The 14,262-nt window shown below is 40.5% G+C and overlaps 1 protein-coding gene across 3 annotated transcripts in view; it reads left to right on the top strand.

The window, feature by feature from the left end:
- The window catches only part of LOC150108794 (uncharacterized), a 499,758-nt gene that overhangs the window by 476,756 nt on the left and 8,740 nt on the right, over positions 1-14,262 (top strand). The window lies entirely within an intron of this gene.

Here is a 14,262-nt window from a genome sequence, read left to right on the forward strand (position 1 = left end):
GTATTTTATGATCCCAGTTTTCCAATCCTTAGGTGTATACTAAAAATACACCAATGTATTTAAGAAAACCCTTAGTAAATCAACAAAATTATCCATCTTTCAGGAGTTTCCTAGCAGCATGTCTTTTTACCAGATAGCCTCGAACCCAATGTCAGAAGTCAGGGGAAAATAAGAAGGTGCCCACTATATTGCAAAGCCAGGTGAAGTATGAGGGAAGTAATAATGGCTAAAGAATACTGGCAATGGAGTTTTTCTGTACACAAACAATAGGAACATTAAGAATAAAGGAAAGGAACTTGTGGCATTAATTGATGTAGTCTCTTCAAATATTATTGGTATCAGTTAAAAAATTCCTTAACTGAGGAGGATGTTCTAACATGGATAGAAATTGAAGCATATAGCATGTTTTGACATGATAGCAAAAGTAAACTTGGTGGTGTACCATTACTCATGATAAGAAATGAACTGTGCCCTCTCTGGATGGAAAATCACAGTGGAAATAACACTAATGGCTTTGAGAGTATATGGTGTGAGATAGATGTTAATAAGACAAGATATTTAGTGGGGTATTTCTACAGACTAGGGAATATAGATGGCAATGAGCAGGAAAGGTTTAGTTAAATTAGTTAGGCAAATGCAAAACGAGTGATCATTATCACTCGCCTTCAGCTGTCGTTTATACTACTGCAGCCTTTAACTGTAGCAGTATAAACTGGGCAGAGGAGTCAGCACTCTATACTAAAGAAACTGAATTTTTGGATTTCTTGTGAGATAATTATCTTATGCCACATTTGTTGGAGGAAACACGAGGATTAAGAGTTTTAATTCGATAGCCACTAGAGGGCTATATCGTATGTAGTGTCTGAGGATAGCTCCTGACCAGATAAGTGATATTTAGAGTGAAAATTGATGAATTTGCATAGTATTGTTTACTTTTAGTATTTTACCGTGTCTAGGTGATTTTTGTGTGTTTTTCAAGTATTTTAATAGTAAATTGATAGATACGATTATCTGTGCACATGGCTCCCATAAAGAGGAATGCGAAGATGGCATCCAGGTCGCCATATTTGTCTGAAAATCTTAACTTGAAAGACTTGATTCAGTGTACCGTTTGTGAAATGTATGCATTGCGGAGAGCATTTGGAGTCTGGTTAAACAACGATAGTGGAGTGAATGTGTGCAAAAAGTGTAAAGAATGTGAGGATTTAAAGAGTGTTTCAGGTCGTGTGAGTAATATCGTTGTCAAAAGTGAGAATCTAGATAACAGCGATATTTGAAGTATGAATGATGATATTTGCGATGTAGTACCTAATAGCTGTGAGAGTGGCATTGAAAGAGAGAATGAAGTTAAGCATACAGAATGATTGAATGAATCATCAGAGAATAAAAATGATGACACTGATGCAATGAGTAAAATAACACTATTACGCAGAGCAATACATAGAGTAAATCAGCAGCTGGAGCGTTGGCAAAAATCTTTAACAAGCGTACCGACTAATCGGCAAAAGTATGATAGAAAAAATAAGGGTATGAAAGTGAGTGTAAACAAAATGAAAGAGCGTGTGTTGTATGGGGATTCCTTAGTAAGAAGTGGGTTAGTTGAGAGTTTAACAAAATCGTACCAACCCGGTGCGAATGTAAAGAATGTAAGCGAGTCAATTAGAATGCAGAAACAGCAGGTGAAGGAATTGATATTGGTAGTGGGTACAAATGATTTGAAAGGAAACAAAAAGGCTATGTGAGGATGTGAAGGAATTGCTTGAGGTAAGAGTGAGAGAATTAGGATGGTGAGTCTGTTGCGCAGTATGACAGTGAAGAGTATAGAAGGAGGGCCATAATTGCCAATAACTTTATGCGTGAATTATGTTCGATGAGTGGTGTGGAATTTGTGGATGTATGGAAGGAGTTATATAAAATGGATGGTTTGCATTTGAATGGATTTAGTGTACGGAGACTTGAAAAGGTGTTAACCCCTCAAGGGCTCACTTTAGTGAGTACGGGCATGGTAATCCCGAGGTACCAGATGCTGGACCATGCCTTACTTCATGTAATATATATCTGTTATATTATTCTGTAGACTGGTCCCTCCTCTTCTTTCTTTGCTTCTTTCTCCTCTCCTTGCTTCTTCCCCTTGATGCTATTAGAGTATTCGAGGGCTAGGGGTGAGTCTTTCCTATCTTGCTAAGTCATTTCGTCTTATGCAGCCATCGAAGGAAGCAAGCTAGCCTCAATAGGTGCTGGTCCCAAGCCTGGATAAATGCGAGGGTTGATGTCAGGAAGGGCATCCAGTCGGAAAACTTCAATGACAGCTCAAACTATGATATGAGTCAAAGAGAAAATGATATAAGGGCTAGGGCGTACCCCTTAAGCAACGCGCAGCCACATCGCCCTACAGCTGCGAGAAGTGGACGAGGGCTACTGCATCAAGAGCGGGTGCGGTTAAAGAAGCGAGCCCAGCAGGTGGAGAGGATGTTGTGAGTAGGAACACTGAATGTTGGAAGCATGATGACTGGAAGGGGTAGAGAGGTGGCAGACATGATGACGAAGAGGAAGTTGGACATTTTATGTGTGCAGGAGACAAGGTGGAAGGGGGGAAAGGCAAAGGAACTGGGAGATGAATATAAATTGTTCTACTCTGGAGTGAATAACAAGGGAAGAAATGGTGTAGGAATTGTGGTGTGTGGCAGAATGAAGGGTGAAGTACTGGAAGTGGGTAGAAGGAACGACAGGATCATGCGAATGAAATTGGGTCTTGGAGAAGAGCAGGTGGTCGTATTATGTGTATATACAAGTTGGTTGTACAGCAGAGGAGAAAGATGAGTTCTGGAACGTGTTAGATGAAGAAATGATGGAATTGGAAGAAAATGAGATGGTGATTGTCGGAGGAGACTTGAACAGACACATAGGAAGACAGAATAGAGACTGTGAAAGGGTGCATGGTAGCCGCGGAGTGGGAATGATGAACCAGGAAGGAGAGAGGGTTGTTGACTTTGCAGTAGCGTTTGATCTGGCAATTGTGAACTCGTTTTTCTACAAGAGGGAAGAACATTTGATAACATTTAGGAGTGGTAACAACAGTTCACAAATTGACTACATTTTGACTAGAAGAAAACATCTTAAGGTTGTGACAAATTGTAAAGTAATTCCAACAGATCAAGTAGCACAGCAACACCGACTGCTGTGCACAGACTTTAAAATAAGATCGAAGATAAGAACCTCTGGATGCCATGGGATGAAGACAATTAAGTGGTTTCGCTTAAAAGAGGAGAGTGTGAGGAATCGTTTTAGGGAGAGGGTGTTAGAGAGGATTTCGGATGGACTGGAAAGTGTACAAGATTGGTTGGTGGAAACATAATTAAAAAAGTAATCCTGAGCTGTGCAATCAAGGTGCTTTGTGAGACATCTGGAAAGATTAGAGAGCAGAAGGAGGGTTGGTGGTGGAATAATAATGTACAAGTGGCAGTGACAGCTAAGAGGAAGGCAAAGCAGAAGTGGGATGAGTCAAGAGTGGAAGAGGACAGAGAGGTGTACAGAGAGAGAAAGCAAGAAGCCAAGAGAGTTGTGGCACAGGCGAAGGCCATGGCATATCAAGATCTGTATGATCAATTAGAAACAAAGGAAAGACAGAGAAAAATTTACCAACTAGCGAAATGTAGAAATAGATCAGCAAAGGACATCTTACATGTGAGGCAGATCAAAGATGCTGAAGGAAGAATATTATGGAGGGAGGTGGACATAGGAAACAGATGGAAAACATACTTTGAGGGACTTTTGAATGAGGAAAATGCAAGGACTCACAGAGGAGATGGGCAGCCTTCTGAGGGGATGGTGCAGAACATTAGTAGAGTGGAAGTGACGGAGGCCATAAAGAGGATGAGGAATGGAAAATCGGTGGGCCCATTCCAGTGGAGGCATGGAAGGCACTGGGGGAAGAGGGAATTGACCTGCTGTGGGACCTGTTCATGAAAGTTTGCCAACAGGAAAATATACCCGAGGAATGGGGGGAGAGTACTCTTGTCCCCATCTACAAGGGTAAAGCGGATGCACAAGATTGTAAAAATTACAGAAGAATAATGTTGATGTCCCACACAATGAAAATCGTAGAAAGGGTTCTTGATGGTAGAATGAGGAAGGAGGTGGAGATTGCAAAAGAACAATTTGGCTTCATGTCTGATAGATCAACAACAGATGCTATCTTTGGGTTACGGAAGATGATGGAAAAGTATCAAGAGAAACAACGGGAGCTACATCTGGCATCTATTGATCTGGAGAAAGCATACGATAAAGTGCCAAGGGAAGAGGTCTGGAGGTGTCTGAGGGAGAAGAAGGTGCCAGAGAAATATGTCAGGTTGTTGCGGGAAATGTACAGAAATGTGAAGACAAGTCTTCGGACCTGTCTGGGACAGACAGAAACTTTTCAAGTAACAGTTGGCTTGCATCAAGGGTCAGCATTAAGTCTGTTTCTGTTTAACATTGTGATGGAGGTGGTGACGGACGAGGTGAGAGAAGATTCACCTTGGACAATGTTGTATGCGGATGACATCTTGCTGTGTGCAGATTCAAGAGAAGAGGCAGGAACTAAACTGGAAAGATGGAGAAAAGTACTGGAAGAGAGAGAGGTATGAGACTGAGCAGAAGTAAGACAGAGTATATGTATTGCACAGTAGGCGGCGGCCAGGGGATAGATCTGGAGCTGGAAGGAAATGTCATGAGGAAGGTGAGAGACTTTAGATACTTAGGTTCAACAGTGGAAGAAGATGGAGGAGCTGAGAAGGAAGTGGGATGCAGGATACAAGCGGGTTGGAAGAACTGGAGGGAGATGGCTGGAGTGTTATGCGATAAGAGGGTGCCGATCAATCTGAAAGGCAAAATCTATAGGACAGTAGTGAGGCCAGCTATGACATATGCTATAGAAACTGTGGCCCTGAGGAAAAATAACATCAGCAGGATGGAAGTAGCAGAGATGAGAATGCTTAGGTGGATGTGCAGTGTGACCAGAAAGGATCGTCTGAGAAATGACTATGTGAGGGGAACAGTGAAAGTTACGAACTTAGGAGCGAAAATACAGGAGGCAAGGTTGAGATGGTTTGGTCATGTGATGAGGAGGGCGGACAAATATGTGGGAAGAAGGGTCATGCAGATGGATGTGCAAGGAAGGCGGAAACGTGGGTGGCCAAAGAAGAGATGGAGGGAGCTGGTAGAAGAGAACTTGGATGTGGTGACAGCCCAAGACAGGAGGATGTGGAGGAGACTCATTATCAACAGTGACCCAACTTAAGTGGGAGAAGCTGCAGAAGAAGAAGACTTGAAAAGGTGTTGTCGAATGTAGTGCAAGTGAATGTACAGAACCAGGGAAACTGGAGTTATTGGGGGGGGAGTAGATATGCAGATTTTAGGGAGACAGTTGAGTGTGTAATATGCCCAAGAGAGTAGGAAAGACCACGAATCAGAATGGGATAGTTAGTATAAGGCATCAAAATAGGGATGGGACACGTCGGCTTCTGCAATTCATATATACAAATGCCAGAAGTATTAGGAACAAGAGGGAAGAATTTTTTGCCTTGGTTGGCATTTCCAGACCACAGGTTATTGGCATTAGTGAAACATGGCTGACAGAAGATGACACAGCTGGTGGGATTGAATGTGATGGGTATGGTGTGTTCAGGAGAGACAGGGATGAGCTACAGCCAAGGAGAATGGAAGTCGAACTGCAGGATAGAGAAAAGAGCACATTTGAGGCTATTTGGTGTGAGATTGAAACTTGCAGAACAAAATATACAGTTGGGAGTTGCTATAGACCAGGTGATGGAATAGAGGGTGGTGATAGTATGCATAAGCAAAAAGAAGAAGAAGAAATGAATGGAAGGAGGGTAATTATTATGGGAGATTTCAACCTATGGTAACATTGATTGGAAGGAGGAGAGGACTCACGGGAGGAAGGAATTGGATTTTATGCAGTTATTAAGGGATAACTATCTGCGACAGCATGTAATGGAAAATACTAAGGGTCAGAGAGTGCTTGACCTAGTAATTGCATCTGAGGATTTGGCTGTAACAAATATGACCACATTGCCACCAATTGGTGAGAGTGATCATAGGGTCTTGACTTGGGAGGTGGCTAAAGGTGTGGAATTTACAATTAAGACAGGGTACATGTGGAATTATCGGGCTGGTAAGTATGACAAGCTTAGGAGTTTGATTAGTTTAGTGCCATGGCATGTACAACTGCAAGGGCATGGCATGTACAACTGCAAGTTGATAGTGCATGGGAGGCAGTTAAGAAGTGTTTGCATGAAGCAATGGCTGACTGCATACCTAGAGTCTGAATAATAAATCAAGTAGGGGTTAAATGGATGAATAACACCATTAAGCTTGAGCTGCAAAAAAAAGAAACAACTATGGGGGGAATTTAAGGAGAAAGGTACCGGCAGGCACATGAACGGTATAAAGCTCAGGCCAGAAGGGTAACGAGTGTGATAAGAAAAGCAAAAACGGATTATGAAAGAACATCAGCTATGCAAGCAAAAGAGAATCCCAAATAGTTTTTTCGATATGCTGCAAGTAAAAAAAAAAATGTATATGGCAGAATGATTTTAAAGAATGCCGATGGTAGGGAGGTAACTGAATCAGTTAATATAGTTGAATTACTGAGCAAGCACTTTGCAAGAGTATATCATCCAGGTAGTGACATTGCAGAAATGAATGAACCAATAGATTATACGGGAATTGTGGTGAATGAGGTGGACGTGAGTAGTCTATTGCAAAACCTCAATGTCAATACATCTGTGGGATTGGATGTATACCAGCTCATGTCGTACGTGAAGCGGCTAAAGAATTGTCAGTAACCTTGACCATTTTGTTTAATCTGAGTCTCGGGTCTGGGTTAGTCCCGAGGGGGTAGAAAGAGGGGAAAATAGTTCCACTGCATAAAGGAGGTTCCCAAACTACTGTTGTAAATTACTGACCGATTACATATCAGAAATCATTGTCTAGGTCTTAGAGAAACTAGTCATGAGAAGAATACAGGATTGGATAGATGAAAATGGGAGGCAACATGGTTTTGTGAAGGGTAGATCATGCCTCAGTAACTTGCTCATGTTTTATAACACAGTGATGGCTGAACTGGATAAGGGTAATGGGTTTACAGTGATTCTACTGGACCTTGCCAAGGCCTTTGACAGGATGCCACATGGAACTCTAATCAATAAACTGGAGCAGATGGGGATAGATATAGGGTTGGTGAGATGAATAGGATGGTGGTTGATGGAGAGATACCAGAGAGTGGTTTATTCAGGAGTGGAGTCCAAAAGACGGCTCGTGACTAGTGGAGTGCCGCAGGGTTCTGTTCTTGGACCACTAATTTTCATTTTGTTCATTAACGATATAGGAAAGGATCTGAGAGGAAGTGTTCACTTGTTTGCTGATGAATCAAAGTTGGGTAGAGCAATTGTGAGTGCACAGGTTGTCAAAATTTTGCAGGATGATTTGGATAGTTTGGAGGACTGGGCTAGGGAAAATGGATGTCAATTTAATGTGGCAAAGTGTAAGGTTATGCATTTTAGAGTGAAAAGATTAGCAGCAGTATTTCACATTGGTGGAACCATACTCCAGGAGATTGATGAGGCCATGGATTTGGTGGATAGGGAGTTGAAGTTTAGGGGGCACATTGCAAAAGTGCTAAATGAACTCATCAAATCACTTGGTTACTGAAAAATACTTTAACAAGCAGAGATGAACAAGTTATTGTTCCTCTATATCGAGCCCTGATAAGACTCCATCTAGACTACTGTGCCCAGATATGGACACTAGGGTTTCTTCTTGATGGGGAGGAGGTGGAGAGGATCCGGAGACAAGTGACCAAGATGGTGGCAGGTCTATGGAATGAACCTTATGAGAACAGATTGAAGATTTGTGGGTTGCAAAAATTGGTTGATAGGCAGGATAGGGGTGATATGATTGAGACATTCAAATTACTGAAGGGTTTCTATAGGATTAATCCAGAAGATATTTTTGAGAATAGGACTGGTGGTGGTGGGAGGACTAGGGGCCATACATAGAAGCTGGGCAAGAATGTGGTTAAGAAGGGTATTAGAGTTAGGTTTTTTACTTGGAGAGTGGTAAATGAGTGGAATAAGCTGCCAGGGTCTGTTGTGGGTGCTATGACCGTGAATGAGTTCAAGGCGAGGTATGATAGATACTGTGTGAATGTCGAATAGTTGTTCTTGACATGATGTTAGGGCCTCCCTCGATGAGTCTGTCGACTCCTTGGAGTTGCCCAAAATAATAATAATAATAATGTTGGTCATACCTTCTGAGGATCTCATTATAACTGAAATGTCATACTTCTGCTCTTCTCCCCCACCACCACAACCATTTGGTGAGAGTGGCCATGTAGTCCTGACTAGGAGGATAAGTAGGCATGTAGAAGTATTAAGGCAGAGGAATTTATGTGGAACTATAAGGCAGACAACTATCATTAGACTTAGAAATCACTTTGCAGCAGTATAATAGATTAGAGAAATTGAAGGAAAAGAGGTCAGTAGTGCATGGGAGATACTTAAACACTGAAAAATTAGAATATGAGAAGAGACTAGAGCTGCAATCCAAGGAGATTATTTTATATATATCTCGAATTAGAGGAAAAATGATTGTGGATGGATTACTGTGCTGAATGGAGATGGAATTCAGGTGAGGAATGCAGATGACATAGTTGAGGTTATTTAATGATTGATTACTTTATTTGAACATTCTATCCTGGTACAGCAGGCTTTATTCCTAGAGGAATAAAGAGTGGTGAAATATTAGAAGTGAATGAAGGGGATTTATTCCGAATACTGCTTATGCTAAATGTCAATAAAGCAGGAGGACTAGATGGAATTCATCACTTGTGTCCATGGAATGTGCTATGGAACTAACCGTCTCAATAACTTGGATATTTACTGAAAATCATACAATGGAATAGTTTCCCAGATAATGGAAGGAGGGTAAGATAGTGCCATTGCATAAAGATGATGGTAGAATGGAGGTATCAAACTATAGACCTTTTTATATTTCGTCTGTTGTTAAAATTTTAGAGAAATTGGTAAGAACTCTTATACAGAATTGGGCAGATGAGCAATATTACTTATGTAGGCCAGCATTGATTTGTAAAAAGGCACTATACTGAGTTAGCTTTGCATTAGGAACACCCACATAATAACACATTGGTCCACCTCTCGTGCAGTCAGGGCTCGAAGATTCCCAGGAACAGATTCCACAAGGTGTCAAACATCCTCTATGTGTAACTCAACCCATGTATGCTGCAGCAACTTCTTCTGTGGAGGAGGATCAGCAAATCTCACACATGTTCAATTGGGTTACCGTCAGGGGAGTTTGGGACCAAAGCAATGTGACGAATTCATTGTCATGTTCCTCCAAACACAGTAGTTGTGTGAGCCTGATGACAAGGTGTGTTGTCCTTTTGAAAGATGGCACTGTGGTTGTGGTAGACCAGCAGATATTGATGGAGATGGTCGGCACAGGTTCCTGTAGTGTTCACCATTCAGTGTTTGTGAGATGATAACCAATGGCCATGCCAGCAAAAGCTCCCCAGACTACAACACTACCTCCACTGGCCTGTCAAACCCCAACTCTGCAACCAGGAGGTTAGGGCTTCATGCTATTTATGCCAAATACGAACCTTGCATCAGCATGGTGCAGCAGGAAATGGGACGCGTCATTCCAGATGACTTTCTTCCATCTGTCGAGGGTCCATTGCCAACATTTGTTGGCCCATGAGGTGTTGTTTGCGATCTCTGGCCATTATCATAAGTACCCTTGTTGGTCTCCAGCTGTGGAACCCAAGGCAAAGTTAGGTACAGCACATGACACATGTGGAACAATTGCAGCTGTTTCCAAAATACTGGCACCTGCCCTCTGGACCCCAACTATCTGCACATTGTCAAATTGGCTTATTTCACCACATTTCCCCATTACTGACAAACATTTACTGATTACATACAGAGGATAGATGTACCCATTTATAGTACGAGGGTGGTCTGAAACGTTCTTGGCCTAACAATGAAAAAACGAATTTATAATTTCAAAATTATTTTTATTTTTCAACATAATCTCCTTTAAGACTATACATTTATTCCAGCGATGCTCCAGTGCCATTATCCCATCCCTGTAGTGGTTCTCAGTAAGATCTGCAATCAACTCTTGATTCAAAGAAAAATGCTGACCAGCGAGGAAGAGTTTTAGTTTTGGGAAGAGATAGAAGTCAGAGGGAGCCAAATCTGGGGAATAGGGTGGATGTTCCAACAATTCATAGTGCAGATCCCTTAATTTTCCCGCTGCCAAAACAATTTTGTGGGCAGGTGCATTGTCCTGATAAAAGATGATTTTTTTCTTCTGCAAACCGAGTCTTTTCTGATGAATGTTTTCATCTAGTCTGGTTAAAAGATCGGAATAATATTCCTCGGTTATTGTTTTACCCTTTTAAAGATAATTAATAAACAAAATGCCTTTGGCATCCCAAAACACCAATGCCATGACCTTTCCTGCTGATGGAACCGACTTTGTCTTCTTTGGTGCTGAACAATTGGCTTCTGTCCACTGTCTTGACTACTGTTTGGATTCTGGTATGTAATGGTGAATCCAAGCGTCACCCACAGTAATAAATCAATGCACAAAATCAGATTTATTCTTGTTAAAATGCTCAAAGCACTGTTCAGATATTTTCATGCGAGTGTGTTTTCAATCTGCTGTGAGCAAGCGCAGCACCCATCTTCCACAAAACTTTTTCATTTGCATTTCTTCATGCAAAATATATCCTACACGTTCTTTTGAAATGCCTATAGTCTCAGCAATTTCACGCACTCTGACTCGTCGATCATCCAATACCATATCGTGCACTTGATCGATGATTTCTGGTGTTGTTACACTTTTTGGATGTCCTTCACGTGGATCATCTTGTACGGCTGGTACGGCCACGTTTAAACTCGGCAGCTCATATTGTCGAAAATGAAGGAGAAGAGTGCCCATAAACTTTTAAGAACTTCGAATGAATTCCTTTTGCCGTTAAACTTTGTTTTACAAAGAATTTTATAACCGCATGATACTCAATTTTATCCATTTCAAGGGGAAACAGACACTTTTGCTTCAGACAGCTATATAAAACAAACTATTTGATAGAATGACTTGCAATTTTACATGGATGCTTGTGACTGATGTACCAACTTAGAAAAAAAATGTTGCCGATAGTGTTGCCATCTATGGTCAAGGCCAAGAACTTTTCAGACCACCCTCGTAGCTACATGTGACATTATCACGTGGTTCTTTGTTATCGCGCTGAATATGTAAATTTTGGTGGTGGGGGTTCTAATGCAAAGCTAACTTAGAAAAACTTGGATGAGAGTAAGGTATGAGCTGTTTTTTTAAGGCATTTGACAGTGTGCCACATCATGACAAATTGGTTTTTAAGCAACAGCATATTGGTTTCGATATCAGGATTGGAGTAGTGACTGGCCTTTGGATAGATATCAGAGAGTTGTATATGTGAGAGCAATATCAGACAGTGGGAAGGTTATAGGTGGTGTTCCACAGGATTCAGTATGGGGACCATTACTGTTCGGTTTTTATGTTAATGATATTGCCATAGGACCACAACTGATGTTCAGTTGTTTGAAGATGATGTGAAGCTTGGGAGGGTTATTAGTAATAGTGCTGATATTTTGGCACTTCAAAAGGATTTTAATTAGCTGGAAAGGTGGGTAAATGAAATGGGATGTCAGTTTATTCAACCGAATGTAAGATTTGAAATTTAGGATCCATAGATGGGATGCTTCATACTCACTTAGGGGAAATGTACTGGAAGAAGTGTAGAGAGCAGAGGATCTTGGGGTGATTGTAGGTTGATCATATTTGAAGTACAAAGGACATACTGTAGAGGGCATTGTCCATGAGAGATAAAAGGGTTGCGGTCCTATTGTATAAAGCTTTGATCAGACCACATCTATATTTGTCTGCTCAAATCTGGTCCTGAGCATTTGTAGCAGATGTAGCTGTTAAAGCATTATTATTGGATTAACACTGAATAGTTGTCTCATAAGGTAGAATATGAGGAAGGAACAAGATGATATCCCTGAAAGTTACAAAAGGAAATAGTGAGTGAAAACGGTAAGAAATAAGCTTTATAGAGAATGGTTGGCGCATGGAATGCCTTGTCTGAAAATGTGGTGCAGAAGTGCAAATGGTGGATTATTTTTAAGGAGCAGTACAATAAGCTTTATATTGGCTAGCGTTGACCCTCCATGATGAATTCTATGACTGATGGAGGTCAAGAAAATAATAATAATTTGAAGTTGCATTGCCATGTTTGGTGAAATCAGCAAACCAAGTTTATGCATTCAGGTATTATTGATGACTATGCTGTTGGCTTCATATCAGTTGCCTCAGTATTCCATAATGCAATAGCACAGTTCATTTTGGACATGTATATTGCTATGCTTTATGGGAATGATAATTAATGACAATTTTCAGAATTCATATTTTACATATACAAGTAGTAAAAGGGTATATAATAACCATGTTATTAAATTATTCTGGATCAGAGATAGTTGGAGGATGTTTTTCTGTTTAGTTACAAACTAAATTTACTAGATAGGAAATTATATTTTTGTTTTAATTCTTTACTTAACCGTAAGTAAAAAAACTTTGCCATAAATTATTTTCCTGACTGGGCTGCTTTTATATAGACGCTGCTGACTTTATATTATTATTATTAATATTAATCAGGCCTCCATGAAGTCGAAAGACTCGTCACGGGTGGTCCATCCTAGAAAACACAAGATCTCTCATACCACTTCTTGAACTTATTGACTATTCATGCTCACTACTCTATCAGGCAATGCATTCCACGGTTCAACCATCCCCCATGCAAAGAAACCTCTCCTCATCCTCTTGCTCACAGCTTTCTTTTGTAACTTCCAGGGATGGCCACTAGTCTTCCCTCTGTTCCACCAAGAAAAAGAACTCCCCAGTGTCAACCCTGAAACCACCTCTCAACAGTTTAAAAGTCTCAATCATATTATCTCTCCTTCTTCTATCTACCAAACTCTGCAGTCCACATTCTCTCAGCCTGTTTTCATAACTAACATTGTACAGTCCTGATACCATCTTTGTTATCTTCCTCTGCACCCTTTCCACAGTTAATTTATCCCCTTCAAATCCTGGAACCAAATTTGAGAACAGTAGTCCAAGTGTGGTCTGATCAGGGCGTTATACAATGGAATGACAGCTCTTTTATCTCTACAAGTTAGCGTCCTCAGTATTGCAGCAATCCTCTGTTATCTTTACCACCTTTCCAATATGTTCCCTGAATTTCGGGTTTCTATCAATCATCACGCCCCAGATGCTTTGTTTCCCCTCCAATAGAATATGTAGCCTCCCATTGATGTATCCCAAACTTCAAAACTCTACATTTTGCTGCAATAAACTGATACTCTCATTCATTTCTCATCTGTCCAATTTATTTAAATACTCTTGCAGGGCTCCCACATCTGCACTATTACTAATAACCCTTCCCAGGTTCACATCATCTGCAAACAGCTGAATATCCTCATGCAATCCACTGACAATGTCACTGTTATAAAGGTTATATCAATTGACATTGTCAGTCATGATAGCGTGGCAGGAGACGTACAATCTTCTGATAGCATGGCTTAAAGAATTAAACAAGAATATAATTTCTTGGCAAGTATAATTTACTTTATTTTATTTTATTTTTTTTTTCAGTGCCATTTCCTATCGAAGGTCAGCAATCACTCTGGCAAATTTTGAGCAATTCTCAGCCACTCTGAACAGTCCATCAGAGCTCATGCCAGGTCACTGTCTGATGTCTACAGGCCAAGATTTTCTTCATCTTCCTTGTCCTCTTCTTCCATTTTTCTTCCTTTTTATATAATCGGTTGAAGTATCTCATATTTTCATTATGAAGTAGGTGACCAAGAAATGCAGTTTTTCTTCTTTTTATGATATCTAAAAGTTCACATGATTTCCTCATTTGTTCCAGTACTTCCTGATTGGACGTTTTTGCTGTCCAAGGGATTTTTAACATTCGTCTTTATAACCACATCTCAAAGGCTTTAAGTTTTTTTTATTGATGTTGTCTTCAAGATCAAAGTTTCTTCACTGTACTGCAATACCGACCATACATACATTTAACCATGTGTACTCTAAGTTCTAAATTTAAATTGCTGTTACATGTTGTTGATTTCATCA

This window comes from Typopeltis vanoorti, chromosome 2, assembly GCF_054136105.1.
Source record: "Typopeltis vanoorti isolate ZY-2024b chromosome 2, IOZ_Tvanoo_1.0, whole genome shotgun sequence".
Taxonomy (NCBI): domain Eukaryota; kingdom Metazoa; phylum Arthropoda; class Arachnida; order Uropygi; family Thelyphonidae; genus Typopeltis; species Typopeltis vanoorti.